Source organism: Eriocheir sinensis, chromosome 19, assembly GCF_024679095.1.
Source record: "Eriocheir sinensis breed Jianghai 21 chromosome 19, ASM2467909v1, whole genome shotgun sequence".
In the NCBI taxonomy this organism is placed as follows: Eukaryota; Metazoa; Arthropoda; class Malacostraca; order Decapoda; family Varunidae; genus Eriocheir; species Eriocheir sinensis.
The window spans coordinates 13335797-13360796 of record NC_066527.1 but is presented as its reverse complement, the minus strand read 5'-3'; the positions used below and the strand labels follow the sequence as shown (position 1 = coordinate 13360796).

Below are 25000 nucleotides of genomic sequence, written 5' to 3'. Positions count from 1 at the left end.
CCTTTTATCGACCAGCCAGCAAGGGAAGATGCACAACTAGGTGAGATCCACGCCGACTGCCCAGGACAGGATCCGAACACTGCGCCAGTCCTGGGACCCACACATCGCTGCTGCGTTACCACGGGCCACGGCAATGCTGACGCGCTGCCTCAACCATGCAGTCTCGCGAGGCTCTCCGCTGCGCTGGCTGACGCGCCTGCCAATGTCCTGCAGCAGGTCCCCGAGGGCAGGTCCCAGCACGTCGTCTCCACGGCGAGGGGCACGAAGTCGTATCGCTGGGCGAGGGCCGCGTATGGGTGACCCTTGCGCTCTTCGGCAGCGCGTGCGGCAGCTCCAGCAGCGGAAGCACAATTGATGGTGTGGGTGGTGGAAAATCTGTTAGTGCAGGTGGCGTCCCACATCAGCATCTTGCCTCGCCTGAATGGGAAGACTGTGATGCCGTCCGGTCGGCGTCCGTCTCCTCGGTCCAGGCAGGCCACGCGGCTCGAGGATGGCCGCGAGGCCAGCGGCGGCCACAGCGCATAGCGTCGAACATGGCCCCATGGCGGCAGCGGTGAGGTTGTTGGACGCGTGTGCCCAACCTCAGGGCGACGCTCACGCGGACCGCTTCGTCGGGCAAAAGAAGCCCAAGGACCTCGACGGGGACGGCTGACAGCCAGGCCCCGCTGTGTGGTGCTGAGGCGGCGAGGAGGCGCGCACGGTCGACCTGGTTGGCGCGGGCTAATAGGTCGTCCAGGCGGTGCGTGGAGGCTGCCTCGTCCAGGTTGCATTGCGTCAGCCTGAGCTCCGGGTCGAGGTTCGGGCACTGGATGGTGGTAAAAGCGTCTATGGCAGAGGCCAGACGGGCCGGTCTGTCGCCGGTGGGACGGAGGTTAATGGTACAAACCATGTCCCGTGAAGCTTCTACAGTGGCGATGCAGGCAGGCAGTGCCACGTCAGCCAGCCGCCTCACGCCCAAACCTCCAAAACGCAGCGGCAGGGAGGCCTGAGACCACGCGTCGTCATGGAGCTGTACGTTGCAGCTGCGTGAAGTCGCTTCCTGCATCAGCTCGTCGATGGCCCGCAAGGGCTCTCCAGCCGTGTAGATTGGTGCTGGGAGCAGCAGGTACGTGGCTCTCGGCACTGCTGCGTACCTTGACATGAAGAAGAGGGCCGCGTGGCTGGCGATGTTGGCCGTTTTATCGATGAGCGTCCTGGTGATGTCCTCGATGTTGGTTAAGGCTTCTTCATTCCCCTGGGCATGAATCGGCGCGCCCAGGATGGAGAGACTTGTGAGGGGTGTGGGGCGGGCGACCCTGAGGAATGTGTCGATTTGAGAGCCGGCGTTCGCGTCGTTATCGGTGGAGCCTCCGTCGTTGGTGTAGGGGAGGCGCCGTCCCTCCTGCAGGCGTCATTTCCTTTTGCACGTACAGTCCGGCCCTCTTCGTCCGTGCTGCGGCTCCCTTGGCCGTCGAGATGGGTGATCTCGCATTTGCGGGAGTTAATCTCGAGGCCAAGTTCTCGGAGGGTCGGGAATAGGCGGTGAAGGTCGGCGGTGACGGTCTCTATGGGCCCAGCTAAGGTGCCGTCATCCAGGAACCACAGGTTGATAGGCGATCTGAGGGTCTGTATGGCCGGATCCACCGCGAGGGCGAAGAGTATCGGGCCAAAAGGGTCGCCTTGCTGCACGCCGCGGCTGGACCCAAGGTGAAGGGCCGAAGGCTGTGAATAGGCTTGTGACACCAGTGGTGCGGCCGCGGGGAAGCGGCGATGACCTCTCGGACCACTACCGACCTGTGAACGGTGTTGAAACCATTGGTGACGTCGAGTTTCGCGATGACATGTTTCGGGATTCCGTTGTGGGCGTCGACGTACTCTCGCTTGGCGTGTACCGCCGCCTCGCAGCCCATCCTCACACCGACCCCCAGCTGAACGGGTTGCAGTTCCGTAGCCAGGGCGGATGACATGCGCCTAGCCAGGACCTTGGACGCCAGTCGTCGGTAGTTGGAACCACAGCTATCGGCCTTACGCCGCCATCTTTTTCGGGGAGCTCTGGAAGGGCTTCGTCAGGTGCGGCGGGGGAGTGTTTGGCGCGGAGAGCAGCGACGACCTCCTCACTGGGGGAGATGACGCTGTTCAAGTTCGTCAGGAGCCGGAGGGCCGCTCGAATGTCCCCGTCGGCGCATTTCCTTTTGACGCGCCTGGAGAGTGCGTCTTCGTTGGTCGCCGTTGCTGCTCCGGGATCGATACGGGTGACCGCTTCTCTGGAGGACGGTGGGTCAGCGGGCACGGCGAGGGGGTTGCGGTACATGAAGGAGAAGAGGCGCCACCACGCGGAAGGAGTGCGCTGCTCGAGTGCAGCTGTTATGGCGCTGGCAAGGTCGGAGGCAACCCGGTGACGGCGTCTTCGGGGCACGTGCTGCGGCAACCTAGTGCTTGCTTTGAGGTCAGCAAGCGCCGCAGCCATATCGTCAGGTGGCGCCTCGTTCTCCGCGGGTGCGTCGTGGACTGCGTCTCGCAGGTTGACGTCGCGGAGACAGGCGTCGCAGTGCCAGACCGGTAGCTGGGAAGCCTGGGCTTGTGTGATGCCGACGCAGGTGAGGTGGTGGGTGCGGTCACACTCGGTGCATTTCAGGGTCCGCTTGAGGCGGTTGACTTCGTTGCAGAGAGAGCAAAGGAGCTCATCCTCGGTGGGAGCCTGGCTGCTTGGCCCGGGTCTGTGTGTATTCCAGCTTCGAAGCAGCGACACATCCGGCATGGTGCACAGGACGTGCGGCCGCCGCGAACCTGAGGACAGTTGCCGTCGCGTGGGCAGACGGCAGCTGGGCGGGGGTCGTTGCTATGCCGCCGGAAGAACTCCCTGCAGGGGCAGCAGGACGTGGTTCCGTTGCGGGCGTTGGTGCCGCTCGTGTTCCCGCACACCACACAGGCCCGGCCCGCGGGGGTAGGCGGACCGGCTGTGGGAGGGTCTGTGGTTGCCATGGTGCAAGGCGGCTGGCGCGTGGCCGACCTCGCGGGGGCAGCTTGGGTAGGACGGTGGCTGCCTTAGTGGCTGTCTTAGTGGTGGAGTAGGTGAGACGGTGGCTGCCATGACGTTGGGGGAGGGGGTGACGCGGTGGCTCTCATGACACTTGCGGCGAGGGGTGGGGGCGGGGACAACTCGGCGGCCCCCAGATGCACCTGGGCAGCCCTGACCTCAGGTCTCAGGAGCGCGGGTCTCCGCCTCCATGCGTTGCTGTGTGTGTGTGTGTGGGTGTGGGTGTGCATAGCTGGGCGTTATGGTGATAAGTTATCGCAAAGCTTTATCGCTGATAACAAAATCGGGTTATCGGCCATCCGCTACTTATTTAAATATATATCGGTATCTTCGTTACTTTTGTAACCAAACTAGCGATAATCGCTACTTTTTTTCCGCCTCTCAGAAAAAAAAAATGTCTCCTCCCTACTGCGCATGCGTGGCCCGGGCGCCCGGTGCTGTGTGAAAGAAATTCGGGGTATGAAATATCTTCGGTGAAGAGATTTCATACTTAGATCATCAACATTAAAACATTAAGTTATGTTTTATGTAAGACAAAAGTCAATATATCAGAGAGAAAAATCATTTAACTTTGCCCCCAAAATGATAATTATTCATTGCCTCAAATTTGATATTCCATATTCGTTTGTGAGCATGCCATGGTATTGAAGGCACCCGGTGTTGTGTTATTTGGTGTCCAATCGTCAAAAGCTGGCGCTTTTGTTTGCAAACACTGGTCTCTGTGAACTGCGCATGTTCAGACCAGCAAGCGAAGCCCTGTACAGTCTCAAAAAGTTTTTTTTAACACATTAAGAGTTGCTGGAAGGCTGAATCAGATATACAGTACCACCATCCTCGCTGTTTCTAGAACGACACTCTGTACATATAAATATAACTCGTACAGAGTGTCGTTCTATAAACAGCGGGGATGGTGGTACTGTACGTATGTCTGATTCAGCCTTCCAGCAACTCTTAGTTACGGTTAAAAAGCTTTGTGAGACTGTACAAGTCTACTCTTGCTGGTCTGAGCATGCGCAGTTCACAAGAGACCAATGTTTGTAAAAAAAAGCACCAGCTTTTGACGGTGGGGACGCCAAATAACACAACACCGGTTCAGGCGTTTCTATAGTATTACCGTCCATTGGTACGTGTCCTGTTTTTTTTATTTGAAATATCAATATAGTATCGTTTTCACCTATCGGACTTATCACTAGCTAGTATCGGAATTGTGGATTTATATCGGGTATCGGTTATCGCCTATATTTGTGTCTCCAGTTAACGAATATCGGTTATCACCGATAAGGTTTTCCATTATCAGTTATCGGTTATCGGGAATAAGGTTTTCTGTTATCGTGCCCTAGCTATGTGTGTGTGTGTGTGTGTGTGTGTGTGTGTGTGTGTGTGTGTGTGTGTGTGTGTGTGTGTGTGTGTGTGTGTGTGTGTGTGTGTGTGTGTGTGTGTGTGTGTGTGTGTGTGTGTGTGTGTGTGTGTGTGTGTGTGTGTGTGTTGGGTATGTGTGTGTGTGTGTGTGTGTGTGTGTGTGTGTGTGTGTGTGTGTGTGTGTGTGTGTGTGTGTGTGTGTGTGTGTGTGTGTGTGTGTGTGTGTGTGTGTGTGTGTGTGTGTGTGTGTGTGTGTGTGTGTGTGTGTGTGTGTGTGTCTTGCCTACTATTCGTGCTGTTTGTCAACGACCTTATAAGAATAATTAGAGCTCGCTGTGGCGCAAATGGGATCCATGGCTGCTTACATGTTCTCATGTTTACGGATGACACCGTGCTTTTGTCTACCACCAGAGAGTGTATGGAGGAAAAGTTAAGATTATTACAAGAATGGTGTAACGACAATGGGATGAAAGTCAACACTGACAAAACAAAAAAAATTGCTATCAATGGAACTTATCGTGATCGAAGGCCTTTCATTTTTAACAGTTTTATTGTAAAGTGGTGTGATACTTATGTATATCTCGGAAGTGCTTTCACTAGCGATGGCAACCCGTCTTCGGCTGTCGTGGAACACGCACGCTTAAAAACATGTCATCTTCTTAAATTTATATCCTTTATCAAAAAGAATAGAGACATCCCATTGTATGCCAAGAAACACATTTTTGATGATGCATTAATAAGTTCCATAATGTATGCAAGTGAGTCATGGATGGCAGCTGCCCTCAGGCCGGTAATTAAGCTGTTCAATATGGGTCTAAAAACATTGCTCGGGTTGAGGACGACGCCATGCAATGATATGTGCTGTATAGAAACAGGTTTTTGCATTTTAAGTTGAATTTACAAAGTTTTAGTTTTTACACCGTTTCATGTCAAATTTTATTAATTTTGTGTTTTATGCTCTTTTCTTTTATCGATGTAAAATGGGGTAGTTAATGTTGTTATATTATTGATGTTTATTGCGTCGGTGATATAGTTTGCATTCAATTGTTCTAGCTTCTATATTATGTTCAAAGGTTCATTTTCTCAAAATGGATATATTTCCCAGAGTAGACGGTGACGCTACATTTATACTACAATTTCAAGACTTTCATTTTTTTACGTTTATTTCACTTAAGGGTTCTATTTGAAGTTTTTAGATTATGGACCGTAATTTTATAAATCATTTAAGCCGATAGGTATACTGTAAATTGTGAACAATAAAATTACTTACTTACTGTGTGTGTGTGTGTGTGTGTGTGTGTGTGTGTGTGTGTGCGTGTGTGTGTGTGTGTAATGAAGGTGGCACCGAAGAGCTACCCATGTGATCCCCCCGTGTCCGTGAGCTGAAGAGCGATAATCAGGTACGACAGGACGATGCTGAACACCTGAGGAAGGAGAGAAAGGGAAGGGAGCTCAAGGTATAGCGGTGATGGGGTTGTAGAGTGATGCGACGCTGGATAAGTTAGTAAGTACATATATCACATTCATCCAATAAATGATTACATACAATGATGTGACGCACATAAAGTACAGTGCGCCTACAGAATATACATACTCGTCCGTGACACACACCGTGCACGCGAAACACTGAATACACACTCCATACTAATCCACTAATCAACAACACTGTATCTATCTCAGAGTGGGAGCCTGTCACTATTCTGGTGTCCCTTAGAGTCAGTTCTTGGCCCAGTGATGCTTATATATTACATCAACAACGTCGACGTTCGGCTCAATTATCTCATTAGTAAATCTGCTGACGACACAAATATTGTTAACTCGGCTAAAAAGAAAAAGTGTTTTGCCAAGAAGAATGGTAGGTGAGGAATGGCTTTCCAGGGTCTTAAGGACAGGCGAGGTGATAGCGTACTGGACCCACATTCGCCGCGTGATGGACGACGCGGGTTCGAATCCTCACGCTACCACTCGGATTTTTCGGTCACCGCCGAGTGGCTTAAAATTACCCACATGCTGTCCTGAAGACCACCCATCAACCCGGACTCTAGAGGAAGCCGTCCAAGCGAATCAAGTACGAGTTCCGGGGGGCAGCATGAGCCAATGCAAGATGGCGCCACTATAAACACTCGCCTGCGCCAGAACGGGCTGGGCCGACCATCAGGCCCCACCTGGAAGAAGCCTTGGGCCGACCATCAGGCCCCACCGGGAAGATGCCTACCGGCGCAATAGGCAACAACGTAAAAAAAAAAAAAAATAAATAAAAATAAAAAGACCACCTATTCTGGACCATACGGTTTGTGTGGTCTGAATATCTATGTAAATCTGTGTATAAAAAAACCCGGCTGAAGGAGACAAGCTTGCAGAGGACAAGGACGCCCTCCGCCCTTGGAGTCTTACTGTGGTGACGCAGGAGCCGCCAAGGTTGAAGAGCTTCATGACTCGCATCTCCAGAGGCCTTTCAAGCTCCTCCAGCACCGCTGCCGCCTGTGGGTGAAGAGGCAAGGGTAGGTAGGGCACGCCAAGGTGAGGCAAGGCAAGGTAACACAGTGTGTGCCAGACCCACCTCGGGCAGCGGAGCCATGTCGGGATGAGCCAAGAGGCGCCGGTAGACACCAGCACACCGACGGCGCTGCAACAACAACAACAACAATAATAATAATAATAATGATAATGAGAAGAAAAAACAATAATAATAATAATAATAATAATAATAATAATAATAAACAATAATGATGATGATGATGATAATGATGATGATGATGATGATGACGACAGAAATAATAACAACAAAAGCAGGAATAGCAGCAACAACTGCCACCACCTCCCTCACCTCCTGCAGCAGGTTCTCGGCCGAGATGTTAATCGTCAGAATCGCCAGCATGATAGAGAGTAGATACATGCAGGCGGCAAAGTCAAACTCGCCCGTCGTCTGCAGCTGTAGAAGCAGGAAGTAAGCGCAGAAAGTGAAGAAGACGACGCCGAAGCTCAGCCACACAAAAAGCATTCCCCCCATGTACGACAGTAGGCAGGCCAACACCTGTGCATTGAGGAGAGAGTGGAGCCGTGTATGACGCAGCACTGCGTGGGTGGCGGCCAGCGGGCGGCGCAGCTCCGTGCTTAGGAGTTTATGAGCATGTAATCGCTCAGTTGAAATATTACTTGGGCTGAAACGGATTTCGGCATAATTTACAGGTCTTCCTAGGGCTCAATGCAAACAGGGTTCTGGGTTTCATCTCAAGGAGTGTAAGCAATCGCAGCGCCGAAGTCATCCTCACACTTTCCTTAGCAGTAGTTAGACCTCATCTCGATTATGTGGTTCAGTTCTGGTCCCCCTACTATAGAATGGATATCAAGATGTTAGAATGTGTACAGAGGAGGATGACAGAGATGATTCAAGGGGTGAGAAACTTGCCTTATGAAGACAGACTGGAACATTTAAATCTACACTCTTTAGAAAGGCGAAGGTTGCGAGGAGACTTGATCGAAGTCTATAAATGGATGAAGGGCTTCAATAAAGGGAATGTCAATAGGGTTTTGGTTGGAAAAGAACCAAGTAGGACACGTAGCAATGGTTTCAAGTTAGATAAATTCAGATTCAAGAAGGACATGGGCAAGAATTGGTTTACTAATAGAGGGGTGGATTAATGGAACTGGCTTGACAGCCATGCTGTGGGTGTCAACACCATAAAATAGATACATTCAAGAAAATGTTGAATAAAGTCATGGATAGTGAGGTAAGGTGGGGTTGAGAGTACAGGAGCTGCCTTGTATAGGCCAACCGGCCTCTTGCAGACTCCTTACGTTCTTATGCTCTTATCTTCTTATAACAGCTAAACACTTTCCAAGGTTCTCTTGACAAAGCCCCTCGCCCTGTCAATTTCAGGACAAAGGTTACACTCAGGAGTGTATTTAGGGTCTTGAAATATTGTGAGTCGTGAGAACACGATAGAAACGTAAATCAAACAGGACTAAAACAAACGTTATCCGTGCGAGATCGATCAATTACATTACTAGAAACAATTTAATTTTGTGTTGGCCCCGTACCGGACTATTCTTCTGATATATATTTTTTTCTAATCCGGGGCTTTTCTTCAAACACCCCCCAATGCCTAAGCCTAACTACGCCAATGGTTACAGCTCTGCATCTACATCTACATGTCCATGTACCTCCTCTGTCTGCAGCAGCACCACGCGGGCACGCCGCAGGAAGGGTGCCAGGTCAGGGGGGGTTGCGGCGGTGGGCACACTCCAGGACGTGCTGCAGTGGACATCCGGGACTTTGTCCCGCACCTCAGTGACCAGATGCTCCCAGCGGGGGGGCAGCACTGCGCGAGTGGCTGCCTGCAGGCGGCGCAGCTCCGAGCTGAACATCAACACCGCGGCAGGGAGGCAGGGGAAGCTGAGCAGCCAGTCCCCGAGACCCAACACATTCACCAGCCACCAGGTGCCTCCCCAATCAGCGATTAGAGGGCCGAGAGTAAAGAAAGTTAAAAACAGATACAGTACCACGCACACCCACAGATATGCGAGGCTAGTCACGCCCAGACGCCGAGGTCCTGCAGGGTTGAGGCCGCGCGCCAACCTCTTTAGAGCCGCCACCTCCCTCACGAGGCGCGGCAGGCGGGGGCTGAGCAGCAGCAGCAGCAGACACGTGACACTGAACGCCACCTGCGAGCCATTATTCACCAGGATCCTCCCGGCAATGGTGACGACGCTCTGTAGAGGCGAACTCACAACCCTCCGGATGGCTGCATCGGCCACGTTCATCCACACCTGCAGGGCCACATTCAGCGCCAGGTGCACCACGCACCACGCCGCGGGTAGCCAACCCATGCGGCAGGCACCCTCGGGGCCCACCACCACGTACGGACACAAGCCCACCGCCTGCAGCCACCCCACGCCCACGCCCATGCCAACGTCTATACTGGGCGCAGTGCCACGCGTGGCTCGTGGCCGCCGCTTGGGTGCCTCCTCCGCCATCGCTGCCATTGCCACTGTGCTTCTATTTCTGCTGATCAATTCCGCGACCCCTGCCAGGTATCGACCACCGGTCCGGGGCCGGAAGAATGTCGCTTCTCGATCTTCATCTCTCAATTAGCTCGAGTCGTGCATGGTCGTGGCCCGCTAGGGAGGGAGAGGAGGAGGCATGAAATGGGTCTCAAAGATATACCGATTCACCCATGGAAATACACCAGCTGACATGTATAGTGTTCATCTTCTTTCTCAGTTCTCACTCTCTCCCTGCTCCTCCTCCTCCTTCACTTCCGCCCCTCCTCCTCCTTCCTTCCCACCTCACACTTCCTACGCAAAAGTACGTAGTACTTAGAAAGTACGTAAAAAGTACGCTCCCTGCCATAAAAATAAACAAACAGGACGCAGAGAATTACGACTCGTCTATGTGGAAATAACTGCGAATAATAAGAAACTAACACTTGCGACCGTATACAGGCCTCCAAAACAACAGGCAGCCGATGACACTGCCCTGTACGAAGAGTTTCACTCTTTAACACAAAGTAAAGAAGCAATAATAATTGGGGACTTTAATTGCCCTAACATTGACTGGGGACAATTGACTGGAGATCAAGAGGGTAACAGGCTTATAGAAATGGTGGAGGATTCGTTCCTCACTCAAGTTGTAACTCAAACAACAAGAGAAAACAATCTGCTGGATCTGGTATTAGTAAGCGACCCCGACCTCATTCGCGACTGTGAAGTTGGTGAAAAAATTAACGGTTGCGATCACCACTTAATCCGTTTCAATGCCAACATAAGTCACAAACTCGTAGACAATCCGTCAGTGATACCAGACTACAAAAAAGCAAATTTCAACCTAGCCCGTGAGCTGCTTCCCTCTGCGACCTGGGACCAACTTCACCTAACCGACAATACAATCGACAACGTGTGGAACAACTTCAAAGATAAGCTTTTGGGAGTAGAAAAGGCTACAGTGCCTACGAAACCCAGGCGAGTAAATGGTGCCGTAGATCCACCGTGGATGACCAGAGAAATAAAAAGGGCGGTAAACTTAAAAAAAAGGAATTATAACCTAATGAAAGAGAATGACACGGCCGAAGCCCGTACTCAGTACCACAACAGCCTCAGAGCTTGTCGCACCCTTATTCGGAGTAGTAAACGCAACTACGAAAAACAAATAGCGCGTGACATCAAGACAAACTCAAAAAATTTCTTCACATACATCAGATCGAAAAAGAAAGTAAAATCCAATATTGGTCCCCTGACAGACGAGACTGGAGCTGCAACGCAGGACAGTAAACAGATGGCCAGAATCCTCAACAGTAACTTCGCATCCGTATTCACAGTCGAGAACATCGAAACCATGCCCGAGAACCCTGACACGCCGAGGGGAATCACGCCCCTGATAATTGACTCAATATGCTACCAAGAAGTGAGAGTATTTGGACAAACTCGACACGAACAAGTCAACAGGACCTGACGGTTTGTCCCCGCGGTTATTAAAAGAGCTTAAACAACAAATATTTCAGCCACTCATTAACATATTCAACCAGTCTGTTCAATTGAAAAAGGTCCCGGAAGACTGGAAGATGGCGAACGTAACACCAATTTTCAAAAAAGGAGACAAAAGCGTTGCATTAAACTACAGGCCCATAAGTTTGACATCAGTGGCAGGAAAAATACTCGAAAAGATTATTAGAGACAAACTTGTTAAGTTTCTAGAAGACAATAATGTAATCTCCGACACCCAGCATGGCTTCAGAAACAAGCGCTCCTGCCTAACGAATTTATTAGACTTCTTCCAAGGTATATTTAAGAACTGGGATGCCCACATCCCCAGTGATGTTATATACCTGGACTTTCAGAAAGTCTTCGACAAGGTACCGCACGAGCGACTCCTTAAGAAACTGCACTCGGCGGGCATTGGAGCCAATCTGATCGCGTGGATAAGAGATTGGCTCACCGACAGAAAACAACGAGTACTACTCAACGGACAGCCTTCCGATTGGCTTCCAGTCACTAGTGGAGTGCCTCAAGGGTCAGTGCTGGGACCCATTCTCTTCATCATATATATCAACGACCTCGAATCAGGACTGAAATTCACAATATCGAAATTTTCTGATGACACTAAGGTGGGGGGAAAGGCCCTCACAAAGACCGACTGCGAAATCATTCAGAAAGACCTCAATCACATTATCGAATGGTCGGAAAAATGGCAAATGTCCTTTAATGTTGACAAATGCAAAGTCATGCACATTGGGTCCAGAAATAGTAACCACACATACATCATGAATGGGAGACCTCTGCAAGCGATGCAGGAGGAAGAGGATATTGGAGTCACTATCAGCAGTGACCTGAAACACGCGAATCACTGTAAAAAAGCATACAACAAAGCCAACACTATGCTCGGGTTCATAGCGAGGAACTTCGAGTGTAAAACGCCAGACGTGATGCTATCCTTGTATAATTCCATGGTAAGACCGCACCTCGAGTATGCAGAACAGTTCTGGTCTCCTAATTACAGAAAGGACATTGATCTACTGGAAAGGATTCAACGACGCGCCACGAAAATGATACCAACCTTAAGGGCTCAACCGTACGAGGAACGACTCAAGCGACTCAGTCTCTTTACATTGGAGAAAAGACGCCTACGAGGAGATATGATTCAAGTCTTCAAGTATCTGAAAAAGTTCAATAACGTCGATTACTCCAATTTCTTTGAATTGCAAACCAACTCAAGAACTAGAAATAACGGTTTACCCATTCAGTCTAGTCGATGTAACACAGACATCGGAAGGAGTTTCTTTTCAAACCGAGTCATCCGTCACTGGAACAATCTTCCTTCAGAAGTAGTAAATGCGAATACTATCAACTCCTTCAAATATAGAATCGACCGTCACTTCGCTGCGTCGGGAGTAAACTGAATATTGAGTTGCTTTCATCTGCTCCTCAATATCGAGGTGCTTTCATCTGCTCCTCAATGTCGAGGTGCTTTCATCTGCTCCCCAGGCCCCAAGTGGCTGTCGAGCAGATTAAATCACCAAAGCGGGCAACCTCGTAATGAGCCAATAGGCTTTCTGTTGCCTGCGTGTCCATGTTTCCATGTTTCGTCCTCGCCCTCCCATCTCCCTCCTCCTCCTCCTCCTCCTCCTCCTTCTCCTCCTCATCGACTTACCCGGTTTATCCACACTCTTCCTGCTCTCCCTCCCTTCCTCCTCCGTCTCCCTTCCTCCCTTGCCCTCCTCTTCCCTCTGGCTCCGCTCATAGGGGTAGGGTTATCGTACTACGAGATACCCAGGTACGTTTTACTGACGGGTACTTTTGCTCAAAAGATGTGAATAACAGGGTATGTTTAACAGGGGCAGGGATCGGGGATGTGACCGCCAGGTTTGGGGCTTGTATGGCTGGCGATATGGGTGCAGAGTGCCTAGTGAGGAGCTGCACAGGCGCTTCGGAAAAGTCTTGGGAAAGGTTAGGGATGGAAGAGGGATTCCTGCCGTGTATAGTGTTCTGCCAAGGAGGCGTGTTAGTGAGAGACGGCTGTTCTGCCCGATAGCAGTGAACAACTGATTAGCATCTCCATGAGAGCGAAATGGATGGCTCTTCACTGACACCTGGGACCTGTTCTATGGGAGGGACACCTTGTACGAAGGGGGGCTCCCTAACGCGATGAGGTTCCCTCGGTTGAGGTTGAGGTCCCCTCAAACTCTTTTGAGCGAGCACTTGGTACCAGAAGGATTTACTAGAAAGGGCGGTCGGCGGAGGGCTTACAGGGGGCCATACAACACAGTAAAACTAGGCCGCTGTAAAATAATTGTGGGGGAGTAACAAAGGGTGGTCTAAAGGCTTTCTATACCAACAGCAGAAGTCTCAGGAATGATACATTTACTGAGGGGGAGAGCATGCTTAAAAAAATTCGGCATAATACCAATCATGGAGATGTGGATAGATACTACAAATAAATTATATATATAAAAAAAAAGCCCGCTACTCACAGCTCCCAAAACAGAAAATAGATAAGAGTAGCCAAAAGAGAGGTCAATTTCGGATGGAGTGGTGTCTTGATACACTCTTTTTGAAAGAGGACCAGTCATAGGCGGGAGGAAATACAGACGAAGGAAGGCAGTTCCAGAGTTTACCATTGTAAGGGATGAAAGAGTGAAGATGCTGGTTAACTCTTGCATAAGGTGTTTGGACAGTATAGGGATGGGCTAGAGTAGACAGTCGAGTGCAGCGGGGCCGCGGGAGGGGGGGAGGCATACATTTAGCAAGTTCAGAAGAGCAGTCAGCGTGAAAATATCGATAGAAAATAGAAAGAGAGGCAACAAGGCGGCGGAAATTAAGAGGTAGAAGACTATCAGTAAGAGGAGGAGCGCTGATGAAACGAAGAGCCTTAAATTCCACTCTGTCCAGAAGAGCTGTGTGAGTGGATACTCCATACAAGGGCAGACAAGTCCCCTATAAATGGAAAGCATTTGTGCTGGGGAGAACTGGCGGAGACGATGCAGAACACCCAACCTTGAGGAAGCTGATTTAGTAAGAGAGGAGATGTGAAGTTTCCAGTTGAGATTTTGAGCTAAGGATAGACCGAGGATATTTAGTGTTGAAGAAGATGACACCTGAGTGCTGTCGAAGAATAGGGGATAGGTGTTTGGAAGATTGTGTCGAGTTGATAGGTGGAGAAATTGGGTTTTTGAGGCACTGAAGAACACAAGGTTCCTTTTACCCCAATCAGAAATGATAGCAAGGTCTGAGGTTAAGCGTTCTGCAGCCTCTTGTCTGGAGTCTTGCAATTCCTGTTGAGAGGGTCTTCTGTTGAAAGAAGTTGAATAATGCAGAGAGGAGTTGTCAGCGTATGAGTAGATAGGACAGTTTGTTATGGAAAGAAGATCATTGATGAATAACAGGAAGAGAGTGGGTGATAGGACAGAGCCATGTGGAGCACCACTGTTGATAGGTTTAGGGGAAGAACAGTGACCGTCTACCAACGCAGAGATAGAACGGCCGGAAAGGAAACTGGAGATAAAGGAACAAAGAGAGGGATAGAATCCGAAAGAGCGCAGTTTAGAAAGCAAAGACTTGTGCCAGACTCTATCGAAAGCTTTCGATATGTCTAGCGCAGCTGAGAAAGTTTCACCGAAACAGCTAAGAGAGGATGACCAAGAGTCAGTTAAGAAAGCAAGAAGATCGCCAGTAGAGCGCCCCTTGCGGAATCTATACTGGCGACCAGATAGAAGGTCAGAAGTGAAAAGGTGTTTTTGAATCTTCCGGCTAACATATCAGGTCACCAAATGTTTCATAAGATGAAAAGGGAAGAAGGGGAAGGGGGTGCACTTTTTTTTAGACACGCTTAATGATTCTTTAACAATTCAGTGGGGTTTGAAGACAAAAGAGTACTTGCTCTCGAGAACAAATTCGGTTTCAACAGATGTCGACTCAGTATTAGTTTGAGTTGACGTCCATAATAGGAAATACTAACTCTTGTGGTCCTGCACCAACCATCTAACCTTAGTAAGCAGGTCACCGGCATATTATTACAGGAGATTGGCAGGGCGAGCAGGAAAAAACTGTCTGCATAATGGTAAAGTACTATAAGATAATATCCTCAAGCAAGTTAGTTACCGAGTCACCCAGGGTACAAGCATTTAGATTTAGTCTTAACCAATAGGCAGAGTATGGTTGCCGAGGTGGAGGTGGGGGAAGCTAGGTTGTAGAGATAACGGGGAGATAATGTTTAACTTAGCGGTGACCCGCGAATTCAACCCCGTGTTGGTGCCTGATATTAAAAGAGCCATTAATGAGGGACTTAGAAGACACCTTGAGAAAGTTTATTGTGGATCCCAATTGTTAGATGAGGGCCAAAACACATGTCCGGGACCCGATGTCCAGAGGAACCATGTACAATAATCCCACACAAATTTCGTTGGAGAAACATAGTAAAGGGGCAGGACACCATAGCCATATCGCACACTTGGGAAGGGGAAAATAAGATAAGGTTTAATAAAAAGGAGGAATTCATAGGAAAAGAAAGAATCGTGAAACCCATCTCATGGATAAGTATGTTGATTGATAATGAAGAACACCCCCCTATCAAAAAAGAGCTTTGAGGTTAGGGTAGCTAACGAGGCTGAGTGATCCTAAGGGATTCTTTAAAATGTACAGGACAAAAACAAGGGATGGAATTGGACTGTTGAAAACAAACACAAATGAGCTCATTGAAAATGGGGAGGGAATTGGTACATTGTTGAACGACTTTTTTGGTGTCGGTCTTCACACACAAAAAAAAAATCTATCAACCATTCTGGAGAGAGGCCATATGCTCGAAAGGTAAAATTTCCTTACACCGACTGAAGAAAAAAATCCAATAAACCTCTGAAGGGCGAAGATCAAAGGCGAAGCGTCCTTTCCGATCGCTTCGGAAGACTCCTGCCTTGAAGGTGCTCGACACCAGCCTATTAGTGTTTAACATATTTACTGAAAGGGGTCGAGGGCTTATAAGATGTATCAAGAATTCTTTCTTCCGCTAACCACTTTCTAAACTTATCTTAATGGTAGCACAAGTTTTCTGAAATATGAAAACTTCCATCAAATGTACTGAAATCCCTAATCATATCCGAAGCCACTAGGTGACTCCCAACTCAAGCTCTAGCGACGTGAGTAAACAGACGTGTTGTTGATCACTTTGCAAAAAAAAAGCAAATAATCCAGTAAAAATGGCTGGAAAAGCTACCAGAGGAATAAGAAAGAAGAAAAATTCGTAAGATGAGGAATTTCGCACTACCAAACAAGGATAACACATGTGACGATAAAGGGTGGGCCAGGAGACGAGGCAAACCACTGTGGCAAGTGTAACATGATTGTGAGGGAAGTGGACACCGGAATGGAATGTGATGGTTGTAATATATGGTTTCATTCGGGATGTGAGGGCGTCAGTCAGGAGAAATACAGTCCTGATGAAAGACAAAGAGACCTTGTGGTTCTGCAAGATCTGCCAATGTTATGCCAAGGTTTATGACCAAGAATGAGGACTAATGTTAGCACTAAAATTAAGAGCTTAAAACACTGAACTAAAAAGAAAAAAAGAAGAACTCAAACCGTTAAATGAAAACCTAGTGCTTAAGTTGGAAGAAATTTGGAAAGGGAAAGAATAGGAGATAGTGGAGAAAACGACAAAAAAAAATACGTTTTGAAGCACTGAGTATTTAAGCAAGTTAGAAAAATATGGTCGAGTATGCGGCTGAAAAAGTGCTGGAAATAACTGAAGAAAAGGAGGAGAAAGAAAAGACCAAAAAGCAACATCGTGTTATCAACTTGACAATCAATGAACCAGACAGCTGCGGAAAGGAGTGAGGAGGAGAAGTACACTTTTGACACAGTAATAAAAGGTAAGCTAGGCATTGAAGATTATGCGGTAGAAGACATGTCCAGGGTGGGGAGACCAGACCAAAATAAACCCAGACCCACACTAGTAAAGCTAAAAGAAGGCAGCGTAAATGGGAAATCATAAACAGTGCAAGGAATCTGAGAGAGGACACCAACAAAGAGAATGGGAAAATTGGTATAGCTCCAAACATGACAAGGGAGGAGAGAGAAGAGAATATAAAACTGAGCTAAAAATTACAACACTGAAGAGAAGGAGACAGAGGGATGATAAAGGTAGAATTGTCAACATAGATGATAAACGCTATTGACAAGTTAAACACATTAATAACAAAAGTAATATGGATCGAGAAATAAGTATGTGCAGGGTCTTACCATACAAAATCAATTGGAGACAGAGGAAAATATAACAATATAACTCCTTATACAATCATGTGCATAACAGAAACACAGCAAAAATACCTATAAGTCAACACCACAGACAACATAGCGCACATACATCCATTCAGATATACGGATGGAGGGGAACTAACCATAATGTCCAAGAAAAGTGACAATAAAACCATTGAAAGAAGAAATTCTGCCCACAAAGACAGTCTAATGCACGACTAGGTATAGAAAATTTTACATTCCGGTGTGGTGTCGTCTGCCATCCACGTATTGTGAGACATCCCATCCTGATCTGCGCATCCACAGGCTTTGTTTCTAAACAGAGGGTGGATGAACATCGGCACGGTACCATGTCTTTTGCCGACTACCCAAGTTTTTTTTTTTCTTTTTAAGTAAATGATGACGTATGTTTTGAATTTGAAAATTGCCTGAAATATGAAAGTTTCTTCCTGCACCCCTTGTATGTCAGTAAATGTGATAAATGAGATAACCTGCACCCCTTGTATGTCAGTAAATGTGATAAATGAGATAACCTACACCCCTTGTATGTCAGTAAATGTGATAAATGAGATAACCTGCACCCTTTGTATGTCAGTAAATGTGATAAATGAGATAACCTGCACCCCTTGTATGTCAGTAAATGTGATAAATGAGATAACCTGCGCCCCTTGTATGTCAGTAAATGTGATAAATGAGATAACCTGCACCCCTTGTATGTCAGTAAATGTGATAAATGAGATAAACTACACCCCTTGTATGTCAGTAAATGTGATAAATGAGATAACCTACACCCCTTGTATGTCAGTAAATGTGATCAATGAAACAACCTATACCCCTTGTATGTCAGTAAATGTGATAAATGAGATAACCTACACCCCTTGTATGTCAGTAAATGTGATAAATGAGATAACATGCACCCCTTGTATGTCAGTAAATGTGATCAATGAAACAACCTATACCCCTTGTATGTCAGTAAATGTGATAAATGAGATAACCTACACCCCTTGTATGTCAGTAAATGTGATAAATGAGATAACCTGCACCCCTTGTATGTCAGTAAATGTGATCAATGAAACAACCTATACCCCTTGTATGTCAGTAAATGTGATAAATGAGATAACCTGCACCCCTTGTATGTCAGTAAATGTGATCAATGAAACAACCTATACCCCTTGTATGTCAGTAAATGTGATAAATGAGATAACCTGCACCCCTTGTATGTCAGTAAATGTGATAAATGAGATAACCTACACCCCTTGTATGTCAGTAAATGTGATAAATGAGATAACCTACACCCCTTGTATGTCAGTAAATGTGATAAATGAGATAATCTACACCCCTTGTATGTCAGTAAATGTGATAAATGAGATAACCTGCACCCCTTGTATGTCAGTAAATGTGATAAATGAGATAACCTGCACCCCTTGTATGTCAGTAAATGTGATAAATGAGACAACCTTCACACCTTGTATGTCAGTAAATGTGATAAATGAGATAAACTACACCCCTTGTATGTCAGTAAATGTGATCAATGAAACAACCTATACCCCTTGTATGTCAGTAAATGTGATAAATGAGATAACCTACACCCCTTGTATGTCAGTAAATGTGATAAATGAGATAACCTACACCCCTTGTATGTCAGTAAATGTGATAAATGAGATAACCTACACCCCTTGTATGTCAGTAAATGTGATAAATGAGATAACCTGCACCCCTTGTATGTCAGTAAATGTGATAAATGAGACAACCTACACCCCTTGTATGTCAGTAAATGTGATAAATGAGATAACCTGTACCTTGTATGTCAGTAAATTTTATAAATGAGATAACCTACACACCTTGTATGTCGGTAAATGTGATAAATGAGATAAACTACACCCCTTGTATGTCAGTAAATGTGATCAATGAAACAACCTACACCCCTTGTATGTCAGTAAATGTGATAAATGAGATAACCTACACCCCTTGTCTGTCAGTAAATGTGATAAATGAGATAACCTACACCTTGTATGTCAGTTTATGTGTTAAATGAGACAACCTACACACCTTGTATGTCAGTAAATGTGATAAATGAGATAACCTGCACCCCTTGTATGTCAGTAAATGTGATAAATGAGACAACCTACACCCCTTGTATGTCAGTAAATGTGATAAATGAGACAACCTACACCCCTTGTATGTCAGTAAATGTGATAAATGAGATAACCTACACCCCTTGTATGTCAGTAAATGTGATAAATGAGATAACCTGCACCCCTTGTATGTCAGTAAATGTGATAAAGGAGACAACCTACACCCCTTGTATGTCAGTAAATGTGATAAATGAGACAACCTACACCCCTTGTATGTCAGTAAATGTGATAAATGAGATAACCTACACCCCTTGTATGTCAGTAAATGTGATAAATGAGACAACCTACACCCCTTGTATGTCAGTAAATGTGATAAATGAGATAACCTGCACCCCTTGTATGTCAGTAAATGTGATAAATGAGACAACCTACACACCTTGTATGTCAGTAAATGAGATAACCTACACCTTGTATGTCAGTAAATGTGATAAATGAGATAATGTCAGTAAACGTGATAAATGAGATAACCTACACCCCTTGTATGTCAGTAAATGTGATAAATGAGATAACCTACACCCCTTGTATGTCAGTAAATGTGATGAATGAGACAACCTACACCCCTTGTATGTCAGTAAATGTGATAAATTAGATGACCTACACCCCTTGTATGTCAGTAAATGTGATAAATGAGATAACCTGCACCCCTTGTATGTCAGTAAATGTGATAAATGAGATAACCTACACCCCTTGTATGTCAGTAAATGTGATAAATGAGACAACCTGCACCCCTTGTATGTCAGTAAATGTGATAAATGAGACAACCTGCACCCCTTGTATGTCAGTAAATGTGATAAATGAGACAACCTACACCCCTTGTATGTCAGTAAATGTGATAAAGGAGACAACCTTTACCATCTTCTCATTGATGGTCATGTTTCTTGGATACTCTCCGATTTATAGTATTTGAATTATGGGGTCCATGTCATCCTTGAGTTTGGCCATTTTCCCATAAAAACTGCCATGCTGTCTTGCCGCCATCTTGCCTGGACAAAACCACAATATTAACACTGTATTTGTAAACATCGGGTTCAGCGCATGCGCAGATAAGGACGAGATGTCTCACGATACGTGGATGGCAGATTACACCACACCGGACCAATCATGTCTCCACGGCAACGAACGACAATACCAGAAACGACACAGTAATGAAAGAAATTGACACAGTAATCAACTCTAATGAAGACGAACCCATGATCCTGCTTGGCGACTTTATATTAATGGCCGTGTGGGATTCTTGGGGCCACAGGAGTTGAACAGTAACGGGGAAAAAGTGTTACGCTGGATAACAGATAAGAAAAAATAATATTACTAAATGGCGATTCAGAACGCAAGGGAGAAATCACATGAGAAAATAGAGGCTTTCAAAGAACAATAGACTTCATACTCGTAAATCAAACCATGTATAGTAAATTCATCAATATGACAATAGATGAAAGGAAAGAGAAATAAGACCTATCAGATCACAACTTCTTAAGTGCATATTTTAGTGTATGGTCTCAAGTAAATGTATACAGTAACGAAAAGAAAGTCATCACTTACCAAAACTCGCTGAGGGTACAGTGAACAGTTACAAAATGCACTTTGAAAAAACACAAAGAAACAGACACCCTGCAAGAATTAGAAAAGCTCATGAAAAAGCATCTGAGAAATTTCTGGATAGACGGTTAACAAGAAGAACAAAGCAAAACAAAGAAGAAATAGAACCAGTATGGATTACAACAGAAATAAAAAGATAAATATCTAAATAGGTAAGGACATACAGGGGCATAAACCTAGCAACCCGGACTCTAGATTCTCTCTCGAAAAAAGAGGATCAAAGATGAGCTCCAGGGGGGGCAACATGATCCAAGCAAGATGGCGCCACTATAAACACTTGCCTGCCCAAAACAGCTGGGGCCGACCACCAGGCCCAGCCAAGACAGACCACAGGCACCAGAGGCAGAACGTAAAAGAAAATGCAGATAACAGCTTACTGACATGTCACGCAACAGGTGAACCAATATAAAGTACCAAATATACACAACAAATATCCGAAAGATATGGATTAGTAATAAATAAACAAAAAAGTAATATATCTCCGTTGGGCTCCTCCGATCACAACCTTATTTCTGTAACCTGTCCTATCGCTCCTGTACACCCTCTGGACCCACCGAAGAGGCGATGCTTCTGGCATTTTGCTTCAGCTCGGTGGGACGACCTGAGGATGTACTTTTCCGATTTCCCTTATAATGAATACTGCTTCCAGAATAGAGACCCCTCTGTGTGTGCCCAGTGTATTACAGAGGTGATTGTCTCTGGAATGGAGGCACGCATTCCACGTACTTTCTCTACTCCTCACGCTAAAAAGCCTTGGTTTAATCACGCTTGTTCTCGTGCTGTCAAAGATAGAGAGGCAGCTCACAAAAGGTACCAGAGCCTTCGCACTCCTGCTAAACATGATATCTATATTTCAGCCCGGAATCGTGCCGAATCTATTCTTCGACTTACCAAAACATCTTTCATTAATAGAAAATGTCAAAACCTTGCTTTTTCTCATTCTTCCCGTGACTTCTGGCACCTAGCCAAAAATATCTCCTCCAATTTCTCTTCTTCCTCTTTCCCTCCTCTCCTTAACCCTGACGACAGCACTGCCGTCTCATCTGTCTCTAAGGCTGAACTCTTCGATCAAACTTTCTGTAACAACTCCACTCTGGACGATTCTGGGCATATTCCTCCTACTCATCCCCCCTCACGCGCCCACACACACGCAGGCGGCAGACGGTGCCGGACGGAATTTTTAAGCGCCGACTGTTTTCCATCCGGCTTCCGCAACAAGCCTGGCAGGATGAACACCTCCATACACACACAGGTCGCCTTTAGCCCCACCCCTTTCCGTCGGCCGGACAGGCCGGACCTGCGTGTGCATGACCGGCTTTAGAGTAAATCGGAGTTTACACTTGTGTAGATAGCCGAGTTATGTTACTAGATTTTAGGTAAAGCAGAACGAAGAGATAATATTCTTTTTATAAGCACCCTGTATGTAACACAAGTGTAGCCTGTTATGGCTGTACTTGTGTGGATAGCCTAAGGATCTGTTTTATATCAATTTTTAGGTCAGGGGTTCCCAAACTTTTCCAGGCTTGCGTCTCCTTATTGGCTCCCAGGTGAGTTCTTATAGCGCCTCCTACACCCACACACACACATGCGAACATACCTACATCTTTCTCGGTATTTGTGACAGATTGTCATAATAAAGTTTGATATAGTTGTGACATAATCGTCATTCAGATTTTGTAAAAAGAACAAAGGTTTTATTTCATCACAATTCCACCTTCGGTCCCCTACCGCCCACTTTTCCTCACGAGTCACGACCCAGCAGATCATTCTATCCGCCCCAGGTGGGCGGCACGTACCGCCCACTTTGAGAGCAACTGTTTTAGATGAAACTATACTAAGTGATAATACTCTCAATAAGTTTATATAATCACTTATAGACTCAGGTGGTTGACTGTGACTGGTGGTGGTGGTGGTGATGGCTGACTGAAGGGGTGTGGTGGTGGTGGCTGAATGGTGGAGCTGATGATGGTGTGGCTGCCTCACTTGCTAAGGTGGTTGACTGGATGACTGGTGGTGGTGGTGGTGATGGTGGTGGTGTGGCTGGCTGACTGGCTAAGGTGGTTGACTGGATGACTGGTGGTGGTGGTGGTGGTGGTGTGGCTGGCTGACTGGCTAAGGTGGTTGACTGGATGACTGGTGGTGGTGGTGGTGGTGGTGGTGGTGAGGCTGGCTGACTGGTGGTGGTGGTGTGGCTGGCTGACGGAGGGTGGTGGTGGTGGTGTGGTTGGCTGACGGAGGGTGGTGGTGGTGGTGTGGCTGGCTGGCGGAGGGTGGTGGTGTGGTTGGCTGACGGTAGGTGGTGGTGGTGGTGGTGGTGGTGTGGCTGGCTGACAGAGGGTGGTGGTGTGGTTGGCTGACGGCAGGTGGTGGTGGTGGTGGTGGTGGTGGTGTTGTTGGCAGAAGGGTGGTGGTGGTGGTGGTGGTATGGTTGGCTGACGGAGGGTGGTGGTGGTGGTGTCGTTGGCTGACATAGGGTGGTGGTGGTATGGTTGGCTGACGGAGGGTGGTGGTGGTGTGGCTGGCTGACGGTAGGTGGTGGTGGTGGTGGTATGGTTGGCTGACGGAGGGTGGTGGTGGTGGTGTCGTTGGCTGACATAGGGTGGTGGTGGTATGGTTGGCTGACGGAGGGTGGTGGTGGTGTGGCTGGCTGACGGAGGGTGGTGGTGTGGTTGGCTGACGGTAGGTGGTGGTGGTGGTGGTGGTATGGTTGGCTGACGGAGGGTGGTGGTGGTGGTGTCGTTGGCTGACATAGGGTGGTGGTGGTATGGTTGGCTGACGGAGGGTGGTGGTGGTGGTGTCGTTGGCTGACATAGGGTGGTGGTGGTGTGGCTGGCTGACGGAGGGTGGTGGTGGTGTGGCTGGCTGACGGAGGGTGGTGGTGGTGTGGCTGGCTGACGGAGGGTGGTGGTGGTGTGGCTGGCTGACGGAGGGTGGTGGTGGTGTGGCTGGCTGACAGAGGGTGGTGGTGGTGGTGTGGCTGGCTGAGGGAAGGTGGTGGTGGTGTGGCTGACGGAGGGTGGTGGTGGTGGTGGTGGTGGTGGTGGTGATGGTGTGGCTGGCTGACGGAGGGTGGTGGTGGTGGTGGTGTGGCTGGCTGACGGAGGGTGGTGGTGGTGGTGGTGTGGCTGGCTGACAGAAGGTGGTGGTGGTGGTGTGGCTGGCTGACAGAAGGTGGCGGTGGTGGTGTGGCTGGCTGACAGAAGGTGGTGGTGGTGGTGGTGTGGCTGGCTGACGGAGGGTGGTGGTGGTGATGGTGTGGCTGGCTGACGGAGGGTGGTGGTGGTGGTGGTGTGGCTGGCTGACGGAGGGTGGTGGTGGTGGTGGTGTGGCTGGCTGACAGAAGGTGGTGGTGGTGATGGTGTGGCTGGCTGACGGAGGGTGGTGGCGGTGGTGGTGTGGCTGGCTGACAGAAGGTGGTGGTGGTGGTGGTGTGGCTGGCTGACGGAGGGTGGTGGTGGTGATGGTGTGGCTGGCTGACGGAGGGTGGTGGTGGTGGTGGTGTGGCTGGCTGACGGAGGGTGGTGGTGGTGGTGGTGTGGCTGGCTGACGGAGGGTGGTGGTGGTGGTGGTGTGGCTGGCTGACGGAGGGTGGTGGCGGTGGTGGTGTGGCTGGCTGACAGAAGGTGGTGGTGGTGGTGGTGTGGCTGGCTGACGGAGGGTGGTGGTGGTGGTGGTGGTGTGGCTGGCTGACGGAGGGTGGTGGTGGTGGTGGTGGTGTGGCTGGCTGACGGAGGGTGGTGGTGGTGGTGGTGGTGTGGCTGGCTGACGGAGGGTGGTGGTGGTGGTGGTGGTGTGGCTGGCTGACGGAGGGTGGTGGTGGTGGTGGTGTTGCAGGCGGTCGGTGGGTGGTGGTGGTGGTGGTGTGGCTGGCTGACGGAGGGTGGTGGTGGTGATGGTGTGGCTGGCTGACGTAGGGTGGTGGTGGTGGTGGTGGTGTGGCTGGCTGACGGAGGGTGGTGGTGGTGATGGTGTGGCTGGGTGTCGGAGGGAGGTGGTGGTGGTGGTGTGGCTGGCTGACGGAGGGTGGTGGTGGTGATGGTGTGGCTGGCTGATGGAGGGTGGTGGTGGTGGTGGTGGTGGTGGTGATATGGCTGGCTGACGGAGGGTGGTGGTGGTGGTGTGGTTGGCTGACGGAAGGTGGTGGTGGTGGTGG

The 25000-nt window shown here is 48.3% G+C and overlaps 1 protein-coding gene and 1 long non-coding RNA gene across 11 annotated transcripts in view; one reads left to right on the top strand and one right to left on the bottom strand.

Annotated features, from left to right (window-relative positions):
- The window catches only part of LOC127000738 (probable cyclin-dependent serine/threonine-protein kinase DDB_G0292550), a gene marked incomplete at both ends in the record, with an annotated part of 30492 nt that overhangs the window by 3202 nt on the left and 2290 nt on the right, over positions 1-25000 (top strand). The gene's annotated exons all lie outside the window — the stretch shown is intronic.
- LOC127000740 (uncharacterized) lies at positions 17676-20076 on the bottom strand. Of its 10 annotated transcripts, XR_007754466.1 has the most exons (6): positions 19720-19791; positions 19494-19577; positions 19410-19451; positions 19166-19367; positions 18322-18539; positions 17676-17775 (listed from the first exon to the last, which is right to left on the bottom strand). It is a non-coding gene; the product is annotated as an uncharacterized LOC127000740 (long non-coding RNA). The 10 variants fall into 10 exon arrangements; XR_007754473.1 differs by lacking the exons at positions 19410-19451; positions 19494-19577 and adding an exon at positions 18700-18825 and having other exon boundaries at positions 18322-18531; positions 19284-19367; positions 19720-19798; XR_007754464.1 differs by lacking the exons at positions 19410-19451; positions 19494-19577; positions 19720-19791 and adding an exon at positions 19930-20076.